Source organism: Podarcis raffonei, chromosome 5 (assembly GCF_027172205.1).
Source record: "Podarcis raffonei isolate rPodRaf1 chromosome 5, rPodRaf1.pri, whole genome shotgun sequence".
NCBI lineage: Eukaryota > Metazoa > Chordata > Lepidosauria > Squamata > Lacertidae > Podarcis > Podarcis raffonei.
The window spans coordinates 6,984,596-7,010,802 of record NC_070606.1 but is presented as its reverse complement, the minus strand read 5'-3'; positions in this window follow the sequence as shown (position 1 = coordinate 7,010,802).

Below are 26,207 nucleotides of genomic sequence, written 5' to 3'. Positions count from 1 at the left end.
GGTTTGGCGGTCGAAACAGAAGGCTTTTTATCACGGGAAAGGAAATCAGCCCAAAACAACTTAACCGGCAGAAAAATATTTTTTTGAAAAAATCCCTAAGCCCCGGGGTCACAATTTCATCAAAAATCTGACTTTCGGCAATTCACTCAAAAATGGTGCCAAACGCTTGCAAATGCTCCCCTGACAGGTTTGGCGGTCGAAACAGAAGGCTTTTTATCACGGGAAAAGAAATCAGCCCAAGACAAAATAACCGGCAGAAAAAGATTTTTTTGAAAAAAATCCCTAAGCCCCGGGGTCACAATTTCATCAAAAATCTGACTTTCGGCATTTCACTCAAAAATGGTCCAAACGGTTGCAAATGCTCCCCTGAGAGGTTTGGCGGTCGAAACAGAAGGTTTTTATCACGGGAAAAGAAATCAGCCCTCGAAAACTTAACCGGCAGAAAAAGATTTTTTTGAAAAAATCCCTAAGCCGCGGAGTCACAATATCATCCAAAATCTGACTTTCGGCATTTCACTCAAAAATGGTGCCAAACGGTTGCAAATGCTCCCCTGAGAGGTTTGGCGGTCGAAACAGAAGGCTTTTTATCACGGGAAAAGAAATCAGCCCAAGACAAAATAACCGGCAGAAAAAGATTTTTTTGAAAAAATCCCTAAGCCCAGGGGTCACAATTTCATCAAAAATCTGACTTTCGGCATTTCACTCAAAAATGGTACCAAACGGTTGCAAATGCTCCCCTGAGAGGTTTGGCGGTCGAAACAGAAGGCTTTTTATCAAAGGAAAAGAAATCAGCCCTCGAAAACTTAACCGGCAGAAAAAGATTTTTTTTGAAAAAATCCCTAAGCCCCGGGGTCACAATTTCATCAAAAATCTGACTTTCGGCAATTCACTCAAAAATGGTGCCAAACGGTTGCAAATGCTCCCCTGAGAGGTTTGGCGGTCGAAACAGAAGGCTTTTTATCACGGGAAAGGAAATCAGCCCAAAACAACTTAACCGGCAGAAAAATATTTTTTTGAAAAAATCCCTAAGCCCCGGGGTCACAATTTCATCAAAAATCTGACTTTCGGCAATTCACTCAAAAATGGTGCCAAACGCTTGCAAATGCTCCCCTGAGAGGTTTGGCGGTCGAAACAGAAGGCTTTTTATCACGGGAAAAGAAATCAGCCCAAGACAAAATAACCGTCAGAAAAAGATTTTTTTGAAAAAAATCCCTAAGCCCCGGGGTCACAATTTCATCAAAAATCTGACTTTCGGCATTTCACTCAAAATTGGTGCCAAACGGTTGCAAATGCTCCCCTGAGAGGTTTGGTCGTCGAAACAGAAGGCTTTTTATCACGGGAAAAGAAATCACCCAAGACAAATTAACCGGCAGAAAAAGATTTTTTTAAAAAAAAATCCCTAAGCCCCGGGGTCACAATTTCATGAAAAATCTGACTTTCGGCAATTCATTCAAAAATGGTGCCAAACGGTTGCAATTGTTACCCTGAGAGGTTTGTCGGTCGAAACAGAAGGCTTTTTATCACGGGAAAGGAAATGAGCCCAAAACAACTTAACCGGAAGAAAAATATTTTTTTTTGAAAAAATGCCTAAGCCACGGGGTCACAATTTCATCAAATTCTGACTTTCGGCATTTCAATCAAAAATGGTGCCAAACGGTTCCAAATGCTCCCCTGAGAGGTTTGGCGGTCGAAACAGAAGGCTTTTTATCAAGGGAAAAGAAATCAGCCCAAGACAAATTAACCGGCAGAAAAAGATTTTTTTGAAAAAATCCCTAAGCCCCGGGGTCACAATTTCATCAAATTCTGACTTTCGGCATTTCACTCAAAAATGGTGCCAAACGGTTTCAAATGCTCCCGTGAGAGGTTTGGTGGTCGAAACAGAAGGCTTTTTATCACAGGAAAAGAAATCACCCAAGACAAATTAAACGGCAGAAAAAGATTTTTTTTAAAAAAAATCCCTAAGCCCCGGGGTCACAATTTCATGAAAAATCTGACTTTCGGCAATTCATTCAAAAATGGTGCCAAACGGTTGCAATTGTTACCCTGAGAGGTTTGTCGGTCGAAACAGAAGGCTTTTTATCACGGGAAAGGAAATGAGCCCAAAACAACTTAACCGGAAGAAAAATATTTTTTTTTGAAAAAATACCTAAGCCGCGGGGTCACAATTTCATCAAATTCTGACTTTCGGCATTTTAATCAAAAATGGTGCCAAACGGTTACAAATGCTCTCCTGAGAGGTTTGGTGGTCGAAACAGAAGGCTTTTTATCAAGGGAAAAGAAATCAGCCCAAGACAAATTAACCGGCAGTAAAAGATTTTTTTGAAAAAATCCCTAAGCCCCGGGGTCACAATTTCATCAAATTCTGACTTTCGGCATTTCACTCAAAAATGGTGCCAAACGGTTTCAAATGCTCCCGTGAGAGGTTTGGTGGTCGAAACAGAAGGTTTTTATCACGGGAAAAGAAATCAGCCCAAGACAAAATAACCGGCAGAAAAAGATTTTTTTGAAAAAATCCCTAAGCCCCGGGGTCACAATTTCATCAAAAATCTGACTTTCGGCATTTCACTCAAAAATGGTCCCAAACGGTTGCAAATGCTCCCCTGAGAGGTTTGGCGGTCGAAACAGAAGGCTTTTTATAACGGGAAAAGAAATCAGCCCAAGACAACTTAACCGGCAGAAAAATATTTTTTTGAAAAAATCCCTAAGCCCCGGGGTCACAATTTCATCAAAAATCTGACTTTCGGCATTTGACTCAAAAATGGTCCCAAACGGTTGCAAATGCTCCCCTGAGAGGTTTGGCGGTCGAAACAGAAGGCTTTTTATCACGGGAAAGGAAATCAGCCCAAAACAACTTAACCGGCAGAAAAAGATTTTTTTTAAAAAAAATCCCTAAGCCCCGGGGTCATAATTTCATCAAATATCTGACTTTCGCCAATTCACTCAAAAATGGTGCCAAACGGTTGCATATGCTCCCGTGAGAGGTTTGGTCGTCGAAACAGAAGGCTTTTTATCACGGGAAAAGAAATCACCCAAGACAAATTAACCGGCAGAAAAAGATTTTTTTTTAAAAAAATCCCTAAGCCCCGGGGTCACAATTTCATCAAAAATCTGACTTTCGGCAATTCATTCAAAAATGGTGCCAAACGGTTGCAATTGCTACCCTGAGAGGTTTGTCAGTCGAAACAGAAGGCTTTTTATCACGGGAAAGGAAATGAGCCCAAAACAACTTAACCGGCAGAAAAATATTTTTTTTTGAAAAAATGCCTAAGCCGCGGGGTCACAATTTCTTCAAATTTTGACTTTCGGCATTTCACTCAAAAATATTGCCAAACATTTCCAAATGCTCCCCTGAGAGGTTTGGCGGTTGAAACAGAAGGCTTTTTATCACGGGAAAAGAAATCAGCCCAAGACAAAATAACCGGCAGAAAAAGATTTTTTTGAAAAAATCCCTAAGCCCCGGGGTCACAATTTCATCAAAAATCTGACTTTCGGCATTTCACTCAAAATTGGCGCCAAACGGTTGCAAATGCTCCCCTGAGAGGTTTGGTCGTCGAAACAGAAGGCTTTTTATCACGGGAAAAGAAATCACCCAAGACAAATTAACCGGCAGAAAAAGATTTTTTTAAAAAAAAATCCCTAAGCCCCGGGGTCACAATTTCATGAAAAATCTGACTTTCGGCAATTCATTCAAAAATGGTGCCAAACGGTTGCAATTGTTACCCTGAGAGGTTTGTCGGTCGAAACAGAAGGCTTTTTATCACGGGAAAGGAAATGAGCCCAAAACAACTTAACCGGAAGAAAAATATTTTTTTTTGAAAAAATGCCTAAGCCGCGGGGTCACAATTTCATCAAATTCTGACTTTCGGCATTTCAATCAAAAATGGTGCCAAACGGTTCCAAATGCTCCCGTGAGAGGTTTGGTGGTCGAAACAGAAGGCTTTTTATCAAGGGAAAAGAAATCAGCCCAAGACAAATTAACCGGCAGAAAAAGATTTTTTTGAAAAAATCTCTAAGCCCTGGGGTCACAAATTCATCAAATTCTGACTTTCGGCATTTCACTCAAAAATGGTGCCAAACGGTTTCAAATGCTCCCGTGAGAGGTTTGGTGGTCGAAACAGAAGGTTTTTATCACGGGAAAATAAATCAGCCCAAGACAAATTAACCGTCAGGAAAAGATTTTTTTGAAAAAATCCCTAAGCCCCGGGGTCACAATTTCATCAAAAATCTGACTTTCGGCAATTCACTCAAAAATGGTGCCAAATGGTTGCAAATGCTCCCCTGAGAGGTTTGGCGGTCGAAACAGAAGGCTTTTTATCACGGGAAAAGAAATCAGCCCAAGACAAAATAACCGGCAGAAAAAGATTTTTTTGAAAAAATCCCTAAGCCCCGGGGTCACAATATCATCAAAAATCTGACTTTCGGCATTTCACTCAAAAATGGTGCCAAACGGTTGCAAATGCTCCCCTGAGAGGTTTGGCGGTCGAAACAGAAGGCTTTTTATCACGGGAAAAGAAATCAGCCCAAGACAAAATAACCGGCAGAAAAAGATTTTTTTGAAAAAATCCCTAAGCCCAGGGGTCACAATTTCATCAAAAATCTGACTTTCGGCATTTCACTCAAAAATGGTACCAAACGGTTGCAAATGCTCCCCTGAGAGGTTTGGCGGTCGAAACAGAAGGCTTTTTATCAAAGGAAAAGAAATCAGCCCTCGAAAACTTAACCGGCAGAAAAAGATTTTTTTTGAAAAAATCCCTAAGCCCCGGGGTCACAATTTCATCAAAAATCTGACTTTCGGCAATTCACTCAAAAATGGTGCCAAACGGTTGCAAATGCTCCCGAGAGGTTTGGCGGTCGAAACAGAAGGCTTTTTATCACGGGAAAGGAAATCAGCCCAAAACAACTTAACCGGCAGAAAAATATTTTTTTGAAAAAATCCCTAACCCCCGGGGTCACAATTTCATCAAAAATCTGACTTTCGGCAATTCACTCAAAAATGGTGCCAAACGCTTTCAAATGCTCCCGTGAGAGGTTTGGCGGTCGAAACAGAAGGCTTTTTATCACGGGAAAAGAAATCAGCCCAAGACAAAATAACCGGCAGAAAAAGATTTTTTTGAAAAAATCCTTAGGCCCCGGGATCACAATTTCATCAAATTCTGACTTTCAGCATTTCACTCAAAAATGGTGCCAAACGGTTTCAAATGCTCCCCTGAGAGGTTTGGCGGTCGAAACAGAAGGCTTTTAATCAAAGGAAAAGAAATCAGCCCTCGAAAACTTAACCGGCAGAAAAAGATTTTTTTTGAAAAAATCCCTAAGCCCCGGGGTCACAATTTCATCAAAAATCTGACTTTCGGCAATTCACTCAAAAATGGTGCCAAACGGTTGCAAATGCTCCCCTGAGAGGTTTGGCGGTCGAAACAGAAGGCTTTTTATCACGGGAAAGGAAATCAGCCCAAAACAACTTAACCGGCAGAAAAATATTTTTTTGAAAAAATCCCTAAGCCCCGGGGTCACAATTTCATCAAAAATCTGACTTTCGGCAATTCACTCAAAAATGGTGCCAAACGCTTGCAAATGCTCCCCTGAGAGGTTTGGCGGTCGAAACAGAAGGCTTTTTATCAAGGGAAAAGAAATCAGCCCAAGACAACTTAACCGGCAGAAAAAGATTTTTTTGAAAAAATCCCTAAGCCGCGGAGTCACAATTTCATCAAAAATCTGACTTTCGGCATTTCACCCAAAATTGGTGCCAAACGGTTGCAAATGCTCCCCTGAGAGGTTTGGCGGTCGAAACAGAAGGCTTTTTATCACGGGAAAAGAAATCAGCCCAAGAAAAAATAACCGGCAGAAAAAGATTTTTTTGAAAAAATCCCTAAGCCCCGGGGTCACAATTTCATCAAAAATCTGACTTTCGGCATTTCACTCAAAATTGGTGCCAAACGGTTGCAAATGCTCCCCTGAGAGGTTTGGTCGTCGAAACAGAAGGCTTTTTATCACGGGAAAAGAAATCACCCAAGACAACTTAACCGGCAGAAAAAGATTTTTTTAAAAAAAAATCCCTAAGCCCCGGGGTCACAATTTCATGAAAAATCTGACTTTCGGCAATTCATTCAAAAATGGTGCCAAACGGTTGCAATTGTTACCCTGAGAGGTTTGTCGGTCGAAACAGAAGGCTTTTTATCACGGGAAAGGAAATGAGCCCAAAACAACTTAACCGGAAGAAAAATATTTTTTTTTGAAAAAATGCCTAAGCCGCGGGGTCACAATTTCATCAAATTCTGACTTTCGGCATTTCAATCAAAAATGGTGCCAAACGGTTCCAAATGCTCCCCTGAGAGGTTTGGCGGTCGAAACAGAAGGCTTTTTATCAAGGGAAAAGAAATCAGCCCAAGACAAATTAACCGGCAGAAAAAGATTTTTTTGAAAAAATCCCTAAGCCCCGGGGTCACAATTTCATCAAATTCTGACTTTCGGCATTTCACTCAAAAATGGTGCCAAACGGTTTCAAATGCTCCCGTGAGAGGTTTGGTGGTCGAAACAGAAGGTTTTTATCACGGGAAAAGAAATCAGCCCAAGACAAATTAACCGCCAGGAAAAGATTTTTTTGAAAAAATCCCTAAGCCCCGGGGTCACAATTTCATCAAAAATCTGACTTTCGGCATTTCACTCAAAATTGGTGCCAAACGGTTGCAAATGCTCCCCTGAGAGGTTTGGTCGTCGAAACAGAAGGCTTTTTATCACGGGAAAAGAAATCAGCCCAAGACAAATTAACCGTCAGGAAAAGATTTTTTTGAAAAAATCCCTAAGCCCCGGGGTCACAATTTCATCAAAAATCTGACTTTCGGCAATTCACTCAAAAATGGTGCCAAATGGTTGCAAATGCTCCCCTGAGAGGTTTGGCGGTCGAAACAGAAGGCTTTTTATCACGGGAAAAGAAATTAGTCCAAGACAACTTAACCGGCAGAAAAAGATTTTTTTGAAAAAATCCCTAAGCCGCGGAGTCACAATATCATCAAAAATCTGACTTTCGGCATTTCACTCAAAAATGGTGCCAAACGGTTGCAAATGCTCCCCTGAGAGGTTTGGCGGTCGAAACAAAAGGCTTTTTATCACGGGAAAGGAAATCAGCCCAAAACAACTTAACTGGCAGAAAAAGATTTTTTTAAAAAAAAATCCCTAAGCCCCGGGGTCATAATTTCATCAAATATCTGACTTTCGCCAATTCACTCAAAAATGGTGCCAAACGGTTGCAAATGCTCCCGTGAGAGGTTTGGTCGTCGAAACAGAACGCTTTTTATCACGGGAAAAGAAATCACCCAAGACAAATCAACCGGCAGAAAAAGATTTTTTTGAAAAAATCCCTAAGCCCCGGGGTCACAATTTCATCAAATTCTGACTTTCGGCATTTCACTCAAAAATGGTGCCAAACGGTTTCAAATGCTCCCGTGAGAGGTTTGGTGGTCGAAACAGAAGGTTTTTATCACGGGAAAAGAAATCAGCCCAAGACAAATTAACCGGCAGAAAAAGATGTTTTTGAAAAAATCCCTAAGCCCTGGGGTCACAATTTCATCAAATATCTGACTTTCGGCAATTCACTCAAAAATGGTGCCAAACGGTTGCAAATGCTCCCCTGAGAGGTGTGGCGGTCGAAACAGAAGGCTTTTTATCACAGGAAAAGAAATCAGCCCTCGAAAACTTAACCGGCAGAAAAAGATTTTTTTGAAAAAATCCCTAAGTCCCGGGGTCACAATTTCATCAAATTCTGACTTTCGGCATTTCACTCAAAAATGGTGCCAAACGGTTTCAAATGCTCCCGTGAGAGGTTTGGTGGTCGAAACAGAAGGTTTTTATCACGGGAAAAGAAATCATCCCAAGACAAATTAACCGGCAGAAAAAGATGTTTTTGAAAAAATCCCTAAGCCCCGGGGTCACAAATTCATCAAAAATCTGACTTTCGGCAATTCACTCAAAAATGGTGCCAAACGGTTGCAAATGCTATCCTGAGAGGTTTGGCAGTCGAAACAGAAGGCTTTTTATACAGGAAAAGAAATCAGCCCAAGACAAAATAACCGGCAGAAAAAGATTTTTTTGAAAAAATGCCTAAGCCGCGGGGTCACAATTTCTTCAAATTCTGACTTTCGGCATTTCACTCAAAAATATTGCCAAACGGTTCCAAATGCTCCCCTGAGAGGTTTGGCGGTTGAAACAGAAGGCTTTTTATCAAGGGAAAAGAAATCAGCCCAAGACAAATTAACCGTCAGAAAAAGATTTTTTTGAAAAAATCCCTAAGCCCTGGGGTCACAATTTCATCAAATATCTGACTTTCGGCAATTCACTCAAAAATGGTGCCAAACGGTTGCAAATGCTCCCCTGAGAGGTTTGGCGGTCGAAACAGAAGGCTTTTTATCACAGGAAAAGAAATCAGCCCTCGAAAACTTAACCGGCAGAAAAAGATTTTTTTGAAAAAATCCCTAAGCCCCGGGGTCACAATTTCATCAAATTCTGACTTTCGGCATTTCACTCAAAAATGGTGCCAAACGGTTTCAAATGCTCCCGTGAGAGGTTTGGTGGTCGAAACAGAAGGTTTTTATCACGGGAAAAGAAATCAGCCCAAGACTAATTAACCGGCAGAAAAAGATGTTTTTGAAAAAATCCCTAAGCCCCGGGGTCACAATTTCATCAAAAATCTGACTTTCGGCAATACACTCAAAAATGGCGCTAAACGGTTGCAAATGCTCCCCTGAGAGGTTTGGCAGTCGAAACAGAAGGCTTTTTATACAGGAAAAGAAATCAGCCCAAGACAAAATAACTGGCAGAAAAAGATTTTTTTGAAAAAATCCCTAAGCCCCGGGGTCACAATGTCATCAAAAATCTGACTTTCGGCATTTCACTCAAAAATGGGCCCAAACGGTTGCAAATGCTCCCCTGAGAGGTTTGGCTGTCAAAACAGAAGGTTTTTTATCAAAGGAAAAGAAATCAGCCCAAGACAACTTAACCGGCAGAAAAAGATTTTTTTGAAAAAATCCCTAAGCCCCGGGGTCACAATTTCATCAAAAATCTGACTTTCGTCAATTCATTCAAAAATGGTGCCAAACGGTTGCAATTGCTACCCTGAGAGGTTTGTCGGTCGAAACAGAAGGCTTTTTATCACGGGAAAGGAAATGAGCCCAAAACAACTTAACCGGCAGAAAAATATTTTTTTTTGAAAAAATCCCTAAGCCGCGGGGTCACAATTTCTTCAAATTCTGACTTTCGGCATTTCACTCAAAAATATTGCCAAACGGTTCCAAATGCTCCCCTGAGAGGTTTGGCGGTTGAAACAGAAGGCTTTTTATCAAGGGAAAAGAAATCAGCCCAAGACAAATTAACCGTCAGAAAAAGATTTTTTTGAAAATATCCGTAAGCCCCGGGGTCACAATTTCATCAAAAATCTGACTTTCGGCAATTCACTCAAAAATGGTGCCAAACAGTTGCAAATGCTCCCCTGAGAGGTTTGGCGGTCGAAACAGAAGGTTTTTATCACGGGAAAAGAAATCAGCCCAAGACAAATTAACCGGCAGAAAAAGATGTTTTTGAAAAAATCCCTAAGCCCCGGGGTCACAATTTCATCAAATATCTGACTTTCGGCAATTCACTCAAAAATGGTGCCAAACGGTTGCAAATGCTCCCCTGAGAGGTTTGGCGGTCGAAACAGAAGGCTTTTTATCACAGGAAAAGAAATCAGCCCTCGAAAACTTAACCGGCAGAAAAAGATTTTTTTGAAAAAATCCCTAAGCCCCGGGGTCACAATTTCATCAAATTCTGACTTTCGGCATTTCACTCAAAAATGGTGCCAAACGGTTTCAAATGCTCCCGTGAGAGGTTTGGTGGTCGAAACAGAAGGTTTTTATCACGGGAAAAGAAATCAGCCCAAGACAAATTAACCGGCAGAAAAAGATGTTTTTGAAAAAATCCCTAAGCCCCGGGGTCACAAATTCATCAAAAATCTGACTTTCGGCAATTCACTCAAAAATGGTGCTAAACGGTTGCAAATGCTCCCCTGAGAGGTTTGGCAGTCGAAACAGAAGGCTTTTTATACAGGAAAAGAAATCAGCCCAAGACAAAATAACCGGCAGAAAAAGATTTTTTTGAAAAAATCCCTAAGCCCCGGGGTCACAATTTCATCAAAAATCTGACATTCGGCAATTCATTCGAAAATGGTGCCAAACGGTTGCAATTGCTACCCTGAGAGGTTTGTCGGTCGAAACAGAAGGCTTTTTATCACGGGAAAGGAAATGATCCCAAAACAACTTAACCGGCAGAAAAATATTTTTTTTGAAAAAATGCCTAAGCCGCGGGGTCACAATTTCTTCAAATTCTGACTTTCGGCATTTCACTCAAAAATATTGCCAAACGCTTCCAAATGCTCCCCTGAGAGGTTTGGCCGTTGAAACAGAACGCTTTTTATCAAGGGAAAAGAAATCAGCCCAAGACAAATTAACCGTCAGAAGAAGATTTTTTTGAAAAAATCCCTAAGCCCCGGGGTCACAATTTCATCAAATATCTGACTTTCGGCAATTCACTCAAAAATGGTGCCAAACGGTTGCAAATGCTCCCCTGAGAGGTTTGGCGGTCGAAACAGAAGGCTTTTTATCACAGGAAAAGAAATCAGCCCTCGAAAACATAACCGGCAGAAAAAGATTTTTTTGAAAAGATCCCTAAGCCCCGGGGTCACAATTTCATCAAATTCTGACTTTCGGCATTTCACTCAAAAATGGTGCCAAACGGTTTCAAATGCTCCCGTGAGAGGTTTGGTGGTCGAAACAGAAGGTTTTTATCACGGGAAAAGAAATCAGCCCAAGACTAATTAACCGGCAGAAAAAGATGTTTTTGAAAAAATCCCTAAGCCCCGGGGTCACAATTTCATCAAAAATCTGACTTTCGGCAATACACTCAAAAATGGCGCTAAACGGTTGCAAATGCTCCCCTGAGAGGTTTGGCAGTCGAAACAGAAGGCTTTTTATACAGGAAAAGAAATCAGCCCAAGACAAAATAACTGGCAGAAAAAGATTTTTTTGAAAAAATCCCTAAGCCCCGGGGTCACAATGTCATCAAAAATCTGACTTTCGGCATTTCACTCAAAAATGGGCCCAAACGGTTGCAAATGCTCCCCTGAGAGGTTTGGCTGTCAAAACAGAAGGTTTTTTATCAAAGGAAAAGAAATCAGCCCAAGACAACTTAACCGGCAGAAAAAGATTTTTTTGAAAAAATCCCTAAGCCCCGGGGTCACAATTTCATCAAAAATCTGACTTTCGTCAATTCATTCAAAAATGGTGCCAAACGGTTGCAATTGCTACCCTGAGAGGTTTGTCGGTCGAAACAGAAGGCTTTTTATCACGGGAAAGGAAATGAGCCCAAAACAACTTAACCGGCAGAAAAATATTTTTTTTGAAAAAATCCCTAAGCCGCGGGGTCACAATTTCTTCAAATTCTGACTTTCGGCATTTCACTCAAAAATATTGCCAAACGGTTCCAAATGCTCCCCTGAGAGGTTTGGCGGTTGAAACAGAAGGCTTTTTATCAAGGGAAAAGAAATCAGCCCAAGACAAATTAACCGTCAGAAAAAGATTTTTTTGAAAAAATCCCTAAGCCCCGGGGTAACAATTTCATCAAATTCTGACGTCGGCATTTCACTCAAAAATGGTGCCAAACTGTTGCAAATTCTCCCCTGAGAGGTTTGGCGGTCGAAACAGAATGCTCTTTATCACAGGAAAAGAAATCAGCCCTCGATAACTTAAGCTGCTGAATTATTTTTTTTGAAAAAAATTCCTAAACCCTGGCGTCCCAATTTCATCAAAAATCTGACTTTCAGCATTTCACTCAAAAATGGTGCCAAATGGTTGCAAATGCTCCCCTGATAGGTTTGGCGGTCGAAACAGAAGGCTCCTTATCACAGGAAAAGAAATCAGCCCAAGAGAACTTAACCGGCAGAAAAAGATTTTTTTGAAAAAATCCCTAAGTCGCAGGGTCACAATTTCATCAAAAATCTGACTTTCGGTCATTCACTCAAAAATGGTGCCAAAGGGTTGCAAATGCTCCCCTGAGACGTTTGGCGGTCGAAACAGAAGGCTCTTTATCACAGGAAAAGAAAAAAGCCCTTGACAACTTAAGCTACAGAATTTTTTTAAAAAACAATCCCTAAGCCCCGGGGTCACAATTTCATCAGAAATCTGACTTTCGGCAATTCACTCAAAAATGGAGCCAAACGGTTGCAAATGCTCCCCTGAGAGGTTTGGCGGTCCAAACAGAAGGCTTTTTATCACAGGAAAAGAAATCAGCCCTCAACAACTTAACCGGCAGAAAAAGATTTTTTTGAAAAAATCCCTAAGCCCCGGGGTCACAATTTCATAAAAAATCTGACTTTCGCCCATTAACTAAAGAATGGTGCCAAACGGTTGCAAATGCTCCCCTGAAAGGTTTGGCAGTCGAAACAGAAGGCTTTTTATCACAGGAAAAGAAATCAGCCCTCAACTACTTAACCGGAAGAAAAAGATTTTTTTGAAAAAATCCCTAAACCCCGGGGTCACAATTTCATCAAAAATCTGACTTTCGGCAATTCACTCAAAAATGGTGCCAAACGGTTGCAAATGCTCCCCTGATAGGTTTGGCGGTCGAAACAGAATGCTCTTTATCACAGGAAAAGAAATCAGCCCTCGATAACTTAAGCTGCTGAATTATTTTTTTTGAAAAAAATCCCTAAGCCCCGGGGTCACAATTTAATCAAAAATCTGACTTTCTGCAATTCACTAAAAAATGGTGCCAAACGGTTGCAAATGCTCCCCTGAGAGGTTTGGCGGTCGAAACAGAAGGCTTTTTATCACAGGAAAAGAAATCAGCCCTCAACAACTTAACCGTCAGAAAAATATTTTTTTGAAAAAATCCCTAAACCCCGGGGTCACAATTTCATCAAAAATCTGACTTTCAGCAATTCACTCAAAAATGGTGCCAATCGGTTGCAAATGCTCCCCTGAGAGGTTTGGCGGTCGAAACAGAATGCTCTTTATCACAGGAAAAGAAATCAGTCCTCGATAACTTAAGCTGCTTAACCCTGACAGGTTTGGCGGGGAAAATAGAAGGCTTTTTATCGCAGGACAGGAAATCAGCCCTCGACAACTTTATCCGTAGAAAAAGATTTCATCAAAAATCTGACTTTCGGCAATTCACTCAAAAATGGTGCCAAACGGTTGCAAATGGTCCCCTGAGAGGTTTGGCGGTTGAAACAGAAGGCTTTTTATCACAGGACAGGAAATCAGCCCTCGACAACTTAAACGGGAGAAAAAGATTTTTTTGAAAAAATTGCTAATGCTCCCCTGAGATGTTGTCCACCGCCTGTGCACCGTCCCTCAGACCATGTGGTGTAAGAGAAAATTGAACAAATCCCTATGCCCCACAAGTAACCCAGAGATGCATTTTAAATAAATGCACACATAAAGTAGGAGTAAAGTAGGAGTAAAGTAGGTGTAAACTAGGAGTAAACTACGTGTAAACTAGGAGTAAAGTAGGAGTAAAGTAGGTGTAAACTAGGAGTAAACTAGGTGTAAAGTAGGAGTAGACTAGGTGTAAAGGAGGAGTAAACTAGGTGTAAAGTAGGAGTAAGGCAGGAGTAAATTAGCCAATCACATGCAGCCCATTGTGTAAATAATGTATATAAAACAGATACTTTGAGGGAACATCCATTCGTCCTCACCAGTATGAGCTCAATAAAGAGCATGAAATCCACTCTCGACTCAGAGTATATTTCATTCTCAAACCCTCCAACACTTCTCTGATGAACAAAGGGATGTCCTATTCAATATTAAATAAATAATAATAATAGTTTCATTATTTATACCCCACCCATCTGACTGGGTCGTTCCAGCCACGCTCAGCAGCTTGCAGGATAAAATAATATACAATAAAACATGAAACTTTTTTTAACTATATGCCTACTATATGGAAGTTAACAACTGGACAACAGAAATGGATTGTACACACTCTAATGGTAGCTGAGAGGCTGATATTGATAAACTGGAAGAGTAAAGAGATGATCTCCTTTAATAGGTGGATTGATAATATGGTAACACTTGCAACCTGTGAACGGACTGCTTACAAACATAGACTGCTTGGATAAATACGACAGTATTTCGAATGAATTTATACAAAATGTAGTTGACTAATTTATATTAGGGCGCGGTCACAATTTCATGACAAATCTGACTTTTGGCAATTCACTCAAAAATGGTGCCAAACGGTTGCAAATGCTCCCCTGAGAGGTTTGGCGGTCGAAACAGAATGCTCTTTATCACAGGAAAAGAAATCAGCCCTCGATAACTTAAGCTGCTGAATTATTTTTTTTGAAAAAAATCCCTAAGCCCCGGGGTCACAATTTAATCAAAAATCTGACTTTCTGCAATTCACTAAAAAATGGTGCCAAACGGTTGCAAATGGTCCCCTGAGAGGTTTGGCGGTCGAAACAGAAGGCTTTTTATTACAGGAAAAGAAATCAGCCCTCAACTACTTAACCGGAAGAAAAATATTTTTTTGAAAAAATCCCTAAGCCCCGGGGTCACAATTTCATCAAAAATCTGACTTTTGGCATTTCACTCAAAAATGGTACCAAACGGTTGCAAATGCTCCCCTGAGAGGTTTGGCGGTCGAAACAGAATGCTCTTTATCACAGGAAAAGAAATCAGTCCTCGATAACTTAAGCTGCTTAACCCTGACAGGTTTGGCGGGGAAAATAGAAGGCTTTTTATAGCAGGACAGGAAATCAGCCCTCGACAACTTTATCCGTAGAAAAAGATTTCATCAAAAATCTGACTTTCGGCAATTCACTCAAAAATGGTGCCAAACGGTTGCAAATGGTCCCCTGAGAGGTTTGGCGGTTGAAACAGAAGGCTTTTTATCACAGGACAGGAAATCAGCCCTTGAGAACTTAACCGGGAGAAAAAGATTTTTTTGAAAAAATTGCTAATGCTGCCCTGAGATGTTGTCCACCGCCTGTGCACCGTCCCTCAGACCATGTGGTGTAAGAGAAAAATGAACAAATCCCTATGCCCCACAAGTAACCCAGAGATGCATTTTAAATAAATGCACACATAAAGTAGGAGTAAAGTAGGAGTAAAGTAGGTGTAAACTAGGAGTAAACTAGGTGTAAACTAGGAGTAAAGTAGGTGTGCAGTAGGTGTAAACTAGGAGTAAACTAGGTGTAAACTAGGAGTAAACTAGGAGTAAACTAGGTGTAAAGTAGGTGTAAACTAGGAGTAAACTAGGAGTAAACTAGGAGTAAACTAGGTGTAAACTAGGAGTAAACTAGGTGTAAAGTAGGTGTAAAATAGGTGTAAACTAGGAGTAAAGTAGGTGTAAACTAGGAGTAAAATAGGTGTAAACTAGGAGTAAACTAGGTGTAAACTAGGTGTAAAGTAGGTGTAAACTAGGAGTAAACTAGGTGTAAAGTAGGTGTAAAGTAGGAGTAGACTAGGTGTAAAGGAGGAGTAAACTAGGTGTAAAGTAGGAGTAAGGCAGGAGTAAATTAGCCAATCACATGCAGCCCATTGTGTAAATAATGTATATAAAGCAGATACTTTGAGGGAACATCCATTCGTCCTCACCACTATGAGCTGAATAAAGAGCATGAAATCCACTCTCGACTCAGAGTATATTTCATTCTCAAACCCTCCAACACTTCTCTGATGAAAAAAGGGATGTCCTATTCAATATTAAATAAATAATAATAGTTTTATTATTTATACCCTACCCATCTGACTGGGTCGTGCCAGCCACGCTCAGCAGCTTGCAGGATAAAATAATATACAATAAAACATGAAACTTTTTTTAACTATATGCCTACTATATGGAAGTTAACAACTGGACAACAGAAATGGATTGTACACACTCTAATGGTAGCTGAGAGGCTGATATTGATAAACTGGAAGAGTAAAGAGATGATCTCTTTTAATCGGTGGATTGATAATATGGTAACACTTGCAACCTGTGAACGGACTGCTTACAAACATAGACTGCTGGGATAAATACGACAGTATTTCGAATGAATTTATACAAAATGTAGTTGACTAATTTATATTAGGGCGCGGTCACATTTTCATCAAAAATCTGACTTTTGGCAATTCACTCAAAAATGGTGCCAAACGGTTGCAAATGCTCCCATGAAAGGTTTGGCGGTTGAAACAGAAGGCTTTTTGTCACAGGAAAAGAAATCAGCCCTCGACAAGTTAACCGCTAGAAAATTTTTTTTAAAAAAAATCCCTAAGCCCTGGGGTCACAATTTCATCAAAAATCTGACTTTTGGCAATTCACTCAAAAATGGTGCCAAACGGTTGCAAATGCTCCCCTGAGACGTTTGGCGGTCGAAACAGAAGGCTCTTTATCACAGGAAAAGATATCAGCCCTCAACAACTTAACCGGCAGAAAAAGATTTTTTTGAAAAAATCCCTAAGCCCCGGGGTCACTATTTCATCAAAAATCTGACTTTCGGCATTTCACTCAAAAATGGTGCCAAACGGTTGCAAATGCTCCCCTGAGAGGTTTGGCGGTCCAAACAGAAGGCTTTTTATCACAGGAAAAGAAATCAGTCCTTGACAACTAAAGCTACAGAATTTTTTTTTTTTTTAAATCCCTAAGCGCCAGGGTCACAATTTCATCAGAAATCTGACTTTCGGCAATTCACTCAAAAATGCTGCCAAACGGTTGCAAATGCTCCCCTGAAAGGTTTGGCGGTCGAAACAGAAGGCTTTTTATCACCGCACAAGAAATCAGCCCTCGTAAACTTAACCGGCAGAAATTTTTTTTTTTTTGAAAAAATCCCTAAGTCCCGGGGTCACAATTTCATCAAAAATCTGACTTTCGGCAATTAACTCAAAAATGGTGCCAAACGATTGCAATTGCTCACCTGAGAGGTCTGGCGCTCGAAACAAAAAGCTCTTTATCACAGGAAAAGAAATCAGCCCTCGGTCACAATTTCATCAAAAATCCGACTTTCGGCCATGCACTCAAAAATGGTGCCAAAGGGTTGCAAATGCTCCCCTGAGAGGTTTGGCGGTCGAAACAGAAGGCTTTTTATGACAGGAAAAGAAATCAGCCCTCAACAACTTTACTTGCAGAAAAAGATGTTTTTGAAAAAATCCCTAAGCCCCGGGGTCACAATTTAATCAAAAATCTGACTTTCGCCAATTCACTCAAAAATGGTGCCAAACGGTTGCAAATGCTCCCCTGAGAGGTTTGGCGGTCGAAACAGGAGGCTTTTTATCACAGGAAAAGAAATCAGCCCTCAACTATTTAACCGGAAGAAAAATATTTTTTTTGAAAAAATCCCTAAGCCCCGGGGTCACAATTTCATCAAAAATCTGATTTTCGGCAATTCATTCAAAAATGGTGCCAAACGGTTGCAAATCCTCCCCTGAGAGGTTTGGCGGTCAAAACTGGTGCGAAACGGTTGCAAATGCTCCCCTGATAGGTTTGGCAGTCGAAACAGAAGGCTTTTTATCACAGGAAAAGAAATCAGCCCTCGACAACTTAACCGGAAGAAAAAGATTTTTTTTTGAAAAAATCCCTAAGCCCTGGGGTCACAATTTCATCAAAAATCTGACTTTCGGCAATTCACTCAAAAATGGTGCCAAACGGTTGCAAATGGTCCCCTGAGAGGTTTGGCGGTTGAAACAGAAGGCTTTTTATCACAGGACAGGAAATCAGCCCTCGACAACTTAACCGGGAGAAAAAGATTTTTTTGAAAAAATTGCTAATGCTCTCCTGAGATGTTGTCCACCGCCTGTGCACCGTCCCTCAGACCATGTGGTGTAAGAGAAAAAATGAACAAATTCCTATGCCCCACAAGTAACCCAGAGATGCATTTTAAATAAATGCACACATAAAGTAGGAGTAAAGTAGGTGTAAACTAGGAGTAAACTAGGTGTAAAGTAGGAGTAGACTAGGTGTAAAGTAGGAGTAGACTAGGTGTAAAGGAGGAGTAAACTAGGTGTAAAGTAGGAGTAAGGCAGGAGTAAATTAGCCAATCACATGCAGCCCATTGTGTAAATAATGTATATAAAGCAGATACTTTGAGGGAACATCCATTCGTCCTCACCAGCATGAGCTGAATAAAAAGCATGAAATCCACTCTCGACTCAGAGTATATTTCATTCTCAAACCCTCCAACACTTCTCTGATGAAAAAAGGGATGTCCTATTCAATATTAAATAAATAATAATCATAGTTTTATTATTTATACCCCACCCATCTGACTGGGTCGTGCCAGCCACGCTCAGCAGCTTGCAGGATAAAATAATATACAATAAAACATGAAACTTTTTTTAACTATATGCCTACTATATGGAAGTTAACAACTGGACAACAGAAATGGATTGTACACACTCTAATGGTAGCTGAGAGGCTGATATTGATAAACTGGAAGAGTAAAGAGATGATCTCCTTTAATCGGTGGATTGATAATATGGTAACAATTGCAACCTGTGAACGGACTGCTTACAAACATAGACTGCTGGGATAAATACGACAGTATTTCGAATCAATTTATACAAAATATAGTTGACTAATTTATATTAGGGCGCGGTCACAATTTCATGACAAATCTGACTTTTGGCAATTCACTCAAAAATGGTGCCAAACGGTTGCAAATGCTCCCCTGAGAGGTTTCGCGGTCGAAACAGAAGGCTTTTTACCACAGGACAAGAAATCAGCCCTCGACAACGTAATCAGCAGAAAAAGATTTTTTTGAAAAAATCCCTAAGCCCCGGGGTTACAATTTCATCAAAAATCTGACTTTCGGCAATTAACTCAAAAATGGTGCCAAACGGTTGCAAATGCTCCCCTGATAGGTTTGGCGGTCGAAACAGAAGGCTTTTTATCACAGGACAAGAAATCAGCCCTCAATAACTTAAGCTGCTGAATTTTATTTTTTTTTTTAAAAATCCCTAATCGCCGGGGTCACAATTTCATCAAAAATCTGACTTTCGGCATTTCCCTCAAAAATGGTGCCAAAGGGTTGCAAATGCTCCCCTGAGAGGTTTGGCGGGGAAAATAGAAGGCTTTTTATCGCAGGACAGGAAATCAGCCCTCGACAACTTTATCCGTAGAAAAAGATTTCATCAAAAATCTGACTTTCGGCAATTCACTCAAAAATGGTGCCAAACGGTTGCAAATGCTCCCCTGAGAGGTTTGGCAGTCGAAACAGAAGGCTTTATATCACAGAGCAAGAAATCAGCCATAGACAACATAACCGGCAGAAATATGGTCCCAAACGGTTGCAAATGCTCCCGTGAGAGGTTTGGCGGTCGAAAGAAAAGGCTTTTTATCACAGGAAAAGAAATCAGCCCTCGACAAGCTAACCGCTAGAAATTTTTTTTAAAATAAATCGCTAAGCCCCGAGGTCACAATTTCATCAAAAATCTGACTTTTGGCAATTCACTCAAAAATGGTACCAAACGGTTGCAAATGCTCCCCTGAGAGGTTTGGCGGTCGAAACAGAAGGCTTTTCATCACGGGAAAAGAAATCAGCCCTTGATAACTTAACCGTCAGAAAAAGATTTTTTTGAAAAAATCCCTAAGCCCTGGGGTCACAATTTCATCAAAAATCTGACTTTCGGCAATTCACTCAAAAATGGTGCCAAACGGTTGCAAATGCTCCCCTGAGAGGTTTGGCGATGGAAAATGAAGGCTTTTTATCACGGGAAAGGAAACCAGCCCAAAACAACTTAACCGGCAGAAAAAGATTTTTTTGAAAAAATCCCTAAGCCGCGGGGTCACAATTTCATCAAAAATCTGACTTTCGGCAATTCACTCAAAAATGATGCCAAACGGTTTCAAATACTCCCCTGAGAGGTTTGGTCGTCGAAACAGAATGCTTTTTATCACGGGAAAAGAAATCAGCCCTCGAAAACTTAACCGGCAGAAAAAGATTTTTTTGAAAAAATCCCTAATCCCCCGGGGTCACAATTTCATCAAATATCTGACTTTCGGCAATTCACTCAAAAATGGTGCCAAACGGTTGCAAATGCTCCCCTGAGAGGTTTGGCGGTCGAAACAGAAGGCTTTTTATCACGGGAAAAGAAATCAGCCCTCGAAAACTTAACCGGCAGAAAAAGATTTTTTTGAAAAAATCCCTAATCCCCGGGGTCACAATTTCATCAAATATCTGACTTTCGGCAATTCACTCAAAAATGGTCCCAAACGGTTTCAAATGCTCCCGTGAGAGGTTTGGTGGTCGAAAGAAAAGGCTTTTTATCACAGGAAAGGAAATCAGCCCAAAACAACTTAACCGGCAGAAAAAGATTTTTTTGAAAAAATCCCTAAGCCCCGGGGTCACAATTTCATCAAAAATCCCACTTTCGGCATTTCATTCAAGAATGGTGCCAAACGGTTTCAAATGCTCCCCTGAGAGGTTTGGCGGTCAAAACAGAAGGCTTTTTATCACGGGAAAAGAAATCAGCCCAAGACAACTTAACCGGCAGAAAAAGATTTTTTTGAAAAAATCCCTAAGCCCTGGGATCACAATTTCATCAAAAATCTGACTTTCGGCAATTCACTCAAAAATCGTGCCAAACGGTTGAAAATGCTCCCCTGAGAGGTTTGGCGGTCGAAACAGAAGGCTTTATATCACAGAGCAATAAATCAGCCATGGACAACATAATCGGCAAAAAAATGGTGCCAAACGGTTGCAAATGCTCCCGTGAGAGGTTTGGCGGTCAAAAGAAAAGGCTTTTTATCACAGGAAAAGAAAACAGCCCTCGACAACTTAACCAGCAGAGAAAGATGTTTTTGAAAAAATCCCTAAGCCCCGGGGTCACAATTTCATCAAAAATCTGACTTTCGGCAATTCACACAAAAATGGTGCCAAACGGTTGCAAATGCTCCCCTGAGATGTTGTCCACCGCCTGTGCACCGTCCCTCAGACCATGTGGTGTAAGCGAAAAATGAACAAATTCCTATGCCCCACAAGTAACCCAGAGATGAATTTTAAATAATTGCACACATAAAGTAGGAGTAAAGTAGGTGTAAACTAGGAGTAAACTAGGAGTAAAGTAGGTGTAAACTAGGAGTAAAGTAGGTGTAAACTAGGAGTAAACTAGGAGTAAACTAGGTGTAAAGTAGGTGTAAAGTAGGAGTAGAGTAGGTGTAAAGGAGGAGTAAACTAGGTGTAAAGTAGGAGTAAGGCAGGAGTAAATTAGCCAATCACATGCAGCCCATTGTGTAAATAATGTATATAAAACAGATACTTTGAGGGAACATCCATTCGTCCTCACCACTATGAGCTGAATAAAGAGCATGAAATCCACTCTCGACTCAGAGTATATTTCATTCTCAAACCCTCCAACACTTCTCTGATGAAAAAAGGGATGTCCTATTCAATATTAAATAAATAATAATAATAGTTTTATTATTTATACCCCACCCATCTGACTGGGGCGTGCCAGCCACGCTCAGCAGCTTGCAGGATAAAATAATATACAATAAAACATGAAACTTTTTTTAACTATATGCCTACTATATGGAAGTTAACAACTGGACATCAGAAATGGATTGTACACACTCTAATGGTAGCTGAGAGGCTGATATTGATAAACTGGAAGAGTAAAGAGATGATCTCTTTTAATCGGTGGATTGATAATATGGTAACACTTGCAACCTGTGAACGGACTGCATACAAACATAGACTGCTGGGATAAATACGACAGTATTTCGAATGAATTTATACAAAATGTAGTTGACTAATTTATATTAGGGCGCGGTCACAATTTCATGACAAATCTGACTTTTGGCAATTCACTCAAAAATGGTGCCAAACGGTTGCAAATTCTCCCATGAAAGGTTTGGCGGTTGAAACAGAAGGCTTTTTATCACAGAAAAAGAAATGAGCCCTCGACAAATCAACCGGGATAATTTTTTTTTGTTTTTGAAAAATCACTAAGCCCCGGGGTCACAATTTCATCAAAAATCTGACTTTCGGCCATTCACTCAAAAATGGTGCCAAACGGTTGCAAATGCTCCCCTGAGAGGTTTGGCGGTTGAAACAGAAGGCTTTTTATCACAGGACAAGAAATCAGCCCTCGACAACTTAACCCGCAGAAAAAGATGTTTTTGAAAAAATCCCTAAGCCCCAGGGTCACAATTTAATCAAAAATCTGACTTTCAGCAATTCATTCAAAAAAGGTGCCAAACGGTTTCAAATGCTCCCCTGAGAGGTTTCGCGGTCGAAACAGAAGGCTTTTTACCACAGGACAAGAAATCAACCCTCGACAACGTAACCAGTAGAAAAATATTTTTTTGAAAAAATCCCTAAGCCCCGGGGTTACAATTTCATCAAAAATCTGACTTTCGGCAATTAACTCAAAAATGGTGCCAAACGGTTGCAAATGCTCCCGTGAGAGGTTTGGCGGTCGAAAGAGAAGGCTTTTTATCACAGGACAAGAAATCAGCCCTCAATAACTTAAGCTGCTGAATTTTATTTTTTTTTGAAAAAATCCCTAAGCCCCGGGGTCACAATTTCATCAAAAATCTGACTTTCGGCAATTCACTCAAAAATGGTGCCAAACGGTTGCACATGCTCCCCTGAGAGGTTTGGCATTCGAAACAGAAGGCTTTATATCACAGAGCAAGAAATCAGCCATAGACAACATAACCGGCAGAAATATGGTGCCAAACGGTTGCAAATGCTCCCGTGAGAGGTTTGGCGGTCGAAAGAAAAGGCTTTTTATCACAGGAAAAGAAATCAGCCCTCGACAAGTTAACCGCTAGAAATTTTTTTTAAAAAAAAATCGCTAAGCCCAGGGGTCACAATTTCATCAAAAATCTGACTTTTGGCAATTCACTCAAAAATGGTACCAAACGGTTGCAAATGCTCCCCTGAGAGGTTTGGTGGTCGAAACAGAAGGCTTTTTATCACGGGAAAGGAAATCAGCCCAAGACAAATTAACCGGCAGAAAAAGATTTTTTTGAAAAAATCCTTAAGCCCCGGGGTCACAATTTCATCAAAAATCTGACTTTCGTCAATTCACTCAAAAATGGTACCAAACGGTTGCAAATGCTCCCCTGAGAGGTTTGGCGGTCGAAACAGAAGGCTTTTTATCACGGGAAAAGAAATCAGCCCTCGACAACTTAACCGGCAGAAAAAGATTTTTTTGAAAAAATCCTTAAGCCCCGGGGTCACAATTTCATCAAAAATCTTCTTTTCGGCAATTCACTCAAAAATGGTGCCAAACGGTTGCAAATGCTCCCCTGAGAGGTTTGGCGGTCGAAACAGAAGGCTTTTTATCACGGGAAAGGAAACCAGCCCAAAACAACTTAACCGGCAGAAAAATATTTTTTTGAAAAAATCCCTAAGCCGCGGGGTCACAATTTCATCAAAAATCTGAATTTCGGCAATTCACTCAAAAATGGTGCCAAACGGTTGCAAATGCTCCCCTGAGAGGTTTGGCGGTCGAAACAGAAGGCTTTTTATCACGGGAAAGGAAATCAGCCCAAAACAACTTAACCGGCAGAAAAATATTTTTTTGAAAAAATCCCTAAGCCGCGGGGTCACAATTTCATCAAAAATCTGACTTTCGGCAATTCACTCAAAAATGGTGCCAAACGGTTGCAAATGCTCCCCTGAGAGGTTTGGCGGTCGAAACAGAAGGCTTTTTATCACGGGAAAGGAAATCAGCCCAAGACAAATTAACCGGCAGAAAAAGATTTTTTTGAAAAAATCCCTAAGCCCCGGGGTCACAATTTCATCAAAAATCTGACTTTCGGCAATTCACTCAAAAATGGTGCCAAACGGTTGCAAATGCTCCCGTGAGAGGTTTGGCGGTCGAAAGAGAAGGCTTTTTATCACGGGAAAAGAAATCAGCCCTCGAAAACTTAACCGGCAGAAAAAGATTTTTTTGAAAAAATCCCTAATCCCCGGGGTCACAATTTCATCAAATATCTGACTTTCTGCAATTCACTCAAAAATGGTTCCAAATGGTTGCAAATGCTCCCCTGAGAGGTTTGGCGGTCGAAACAGAAGGCTTTTCATCACGGGAAAAGAAATCAGCCCTCGATAACTTAACCGTCAGAAAAAGATTTTTTTGAAAAAATCCCTAAGCCCCGGGGTCACAATTTCATAAAAAATCTGACTTTCGGCATTTCACTCAATAATGGTCCCAAACGGTTTCAAATACTCCCGTGAGAGGTTTGGTCTTCGAAACAGAAAGCTTTTTATCACGGGAAAAGAAATCAGCCCAAGACAACTTAACCGGCAGAAAAAGATTTTTTTGAAAAAATCCCTAAGCCCCGGGGTCACAATTTCATCAAAAATCTGACTTTCGGCAATTCACTCAAAAATGGTGCTAAACGGTTGCAAATGCTCCCCTGAGAGGTTTGGCGGTCGAAACAGAAGGCTTTATATCACAGAGCAATAAATCAGCCATGGACAACATAACCGGCAAAAAAATGGTGCCAAACGGTTGCAAATGCTCCCGTGAGAGGTTTGGCGGTCAAAAGAAAAGGCTTTTTATCACGGGAAAGGAAACCAGCCCAAAACAACTTAACCGGCAGAAAAAGATTTTTTTGAAAAAATCCCTAAGCCGCGGGGTCACAATTTCATCAAAAATCTGAATTTCGGCAATTCACTCAAAAATGGTGCCAAACGGTTGCAAATGCTCCCCTGAGAGGTTTGGCGGTCGAAACAGAAGGCTTTTTATCACGGGAAAGGAAATCAGCCCAAAACAACTTAACCGGCAGAAAAATATTTTTTTGAAAAAATCCCTAAGCCGCGGGGTCACAATTTCATCAAAAATCTGACTTTCGGCAATTCACTCAAAAATGGTGCCAAACGGTTGCAAATGCTCCCCTGAGAGGTTTGGCGGTCGAAACAGAAGGCTTTTTATCACGGGAAAGGAAATCAGCCCAAGACAAATTAACCGGCAGAAAAAGATTTTTTTGAAAAAATCCCTAAGCCCCGGGGTCACAATTTCATCAAAAATCTGACTTTCGGCAATTCACTCAAAAATGGTGCCAAACGGTTGCAAATGCTCCCGTGAGAGGTTTGGCGGTCGAAAGAGAAGGCTTTTTATCACGGGAAAAGAAATCAGCCCTCGAAAACTTAACCGGCAGAAAAAGATTTTTTTGAAAAAATCCCTAATCCCCGGGGTCACAATTTCATCAAATATCTGACTTTCTGCAATTCACTCAAAAATGGTTCCAAACGGTTGCAAATGCTCCCCTGAGAGGTTTGGCGGTCGAAACAGAAGGCTTTTCATCACGGGAAAAGAAATCAGCCCTCGATAACTTAACCGTCAGAAAAAGATTTTTTTGAAAAAATCCCTAAGCCCCGGGGTCACAATTTCATAAAAAATCTGACTTTCGGCATTTCACTCAATAATGGTCCCAAACGGTTTCAAATACTCCCGTGAGAGGTTTGGTCTTCGAAACAGAAAGCTTTTTATCACGGGAAAAGAAATCAGCCCAAGACAACTTAACCGGCAGAAAAAGATTTTTTTGAAAAAATCCCTAAGCCCCGGGGTCACAATTTCATCAAAAATCTGACTTTCGGCAATTCACTCAAAAATGGTGCTAAACGGTTGCAAATGCTCCCCTGAGAGGTTTGGCGGTCGAAACAGAAGGCTTTATATCACAGAGCAATAAATCAGCCATGGACAACATAACCGGCAAAAAAATGGTGCCAAACGGTTGCAAATGCTCCCGTGAGAGGTTTGGCGGTCAAAAGAAAAGGCTTTTTATCACAGGAAAAGAAAACAGCCCAAGACAACTTAACCAGCAGAGAAAGATGTTTTTGAAAAAATCCCTAAGCCCCGGGGTCACAATTTCATCAAAAATCTGACTTTCGGCAATTCACACAAAAATGGTGCCAAACGGTTGCAAATGCTCCCCTGAGAGGTTTGGCGGTCGAAACAGAAGGCTTTTTATCACGGGAAAGGAAATGAGCCCAAAACAACTTAACCGGCAGAAAAATATTTTTTTGAAAAAATGCCAAAGCCGTGGGGTCACAATTTCATCAAATTCTGACTTTCGGCATTTCACTCAAAAATGGTGCCAAACGGTTTCAAATGCTCCCCTGAGAGGTTTGGTGGTCGAAACAGAAGGCTTTTTATCACAGGAAAAGAAATCAGCCCTCGAAAACTTAACTGGCAGAAAAATATTTTTTTGAAAAAATCCCTAAGCCCCGGGGTCACAATTTCATC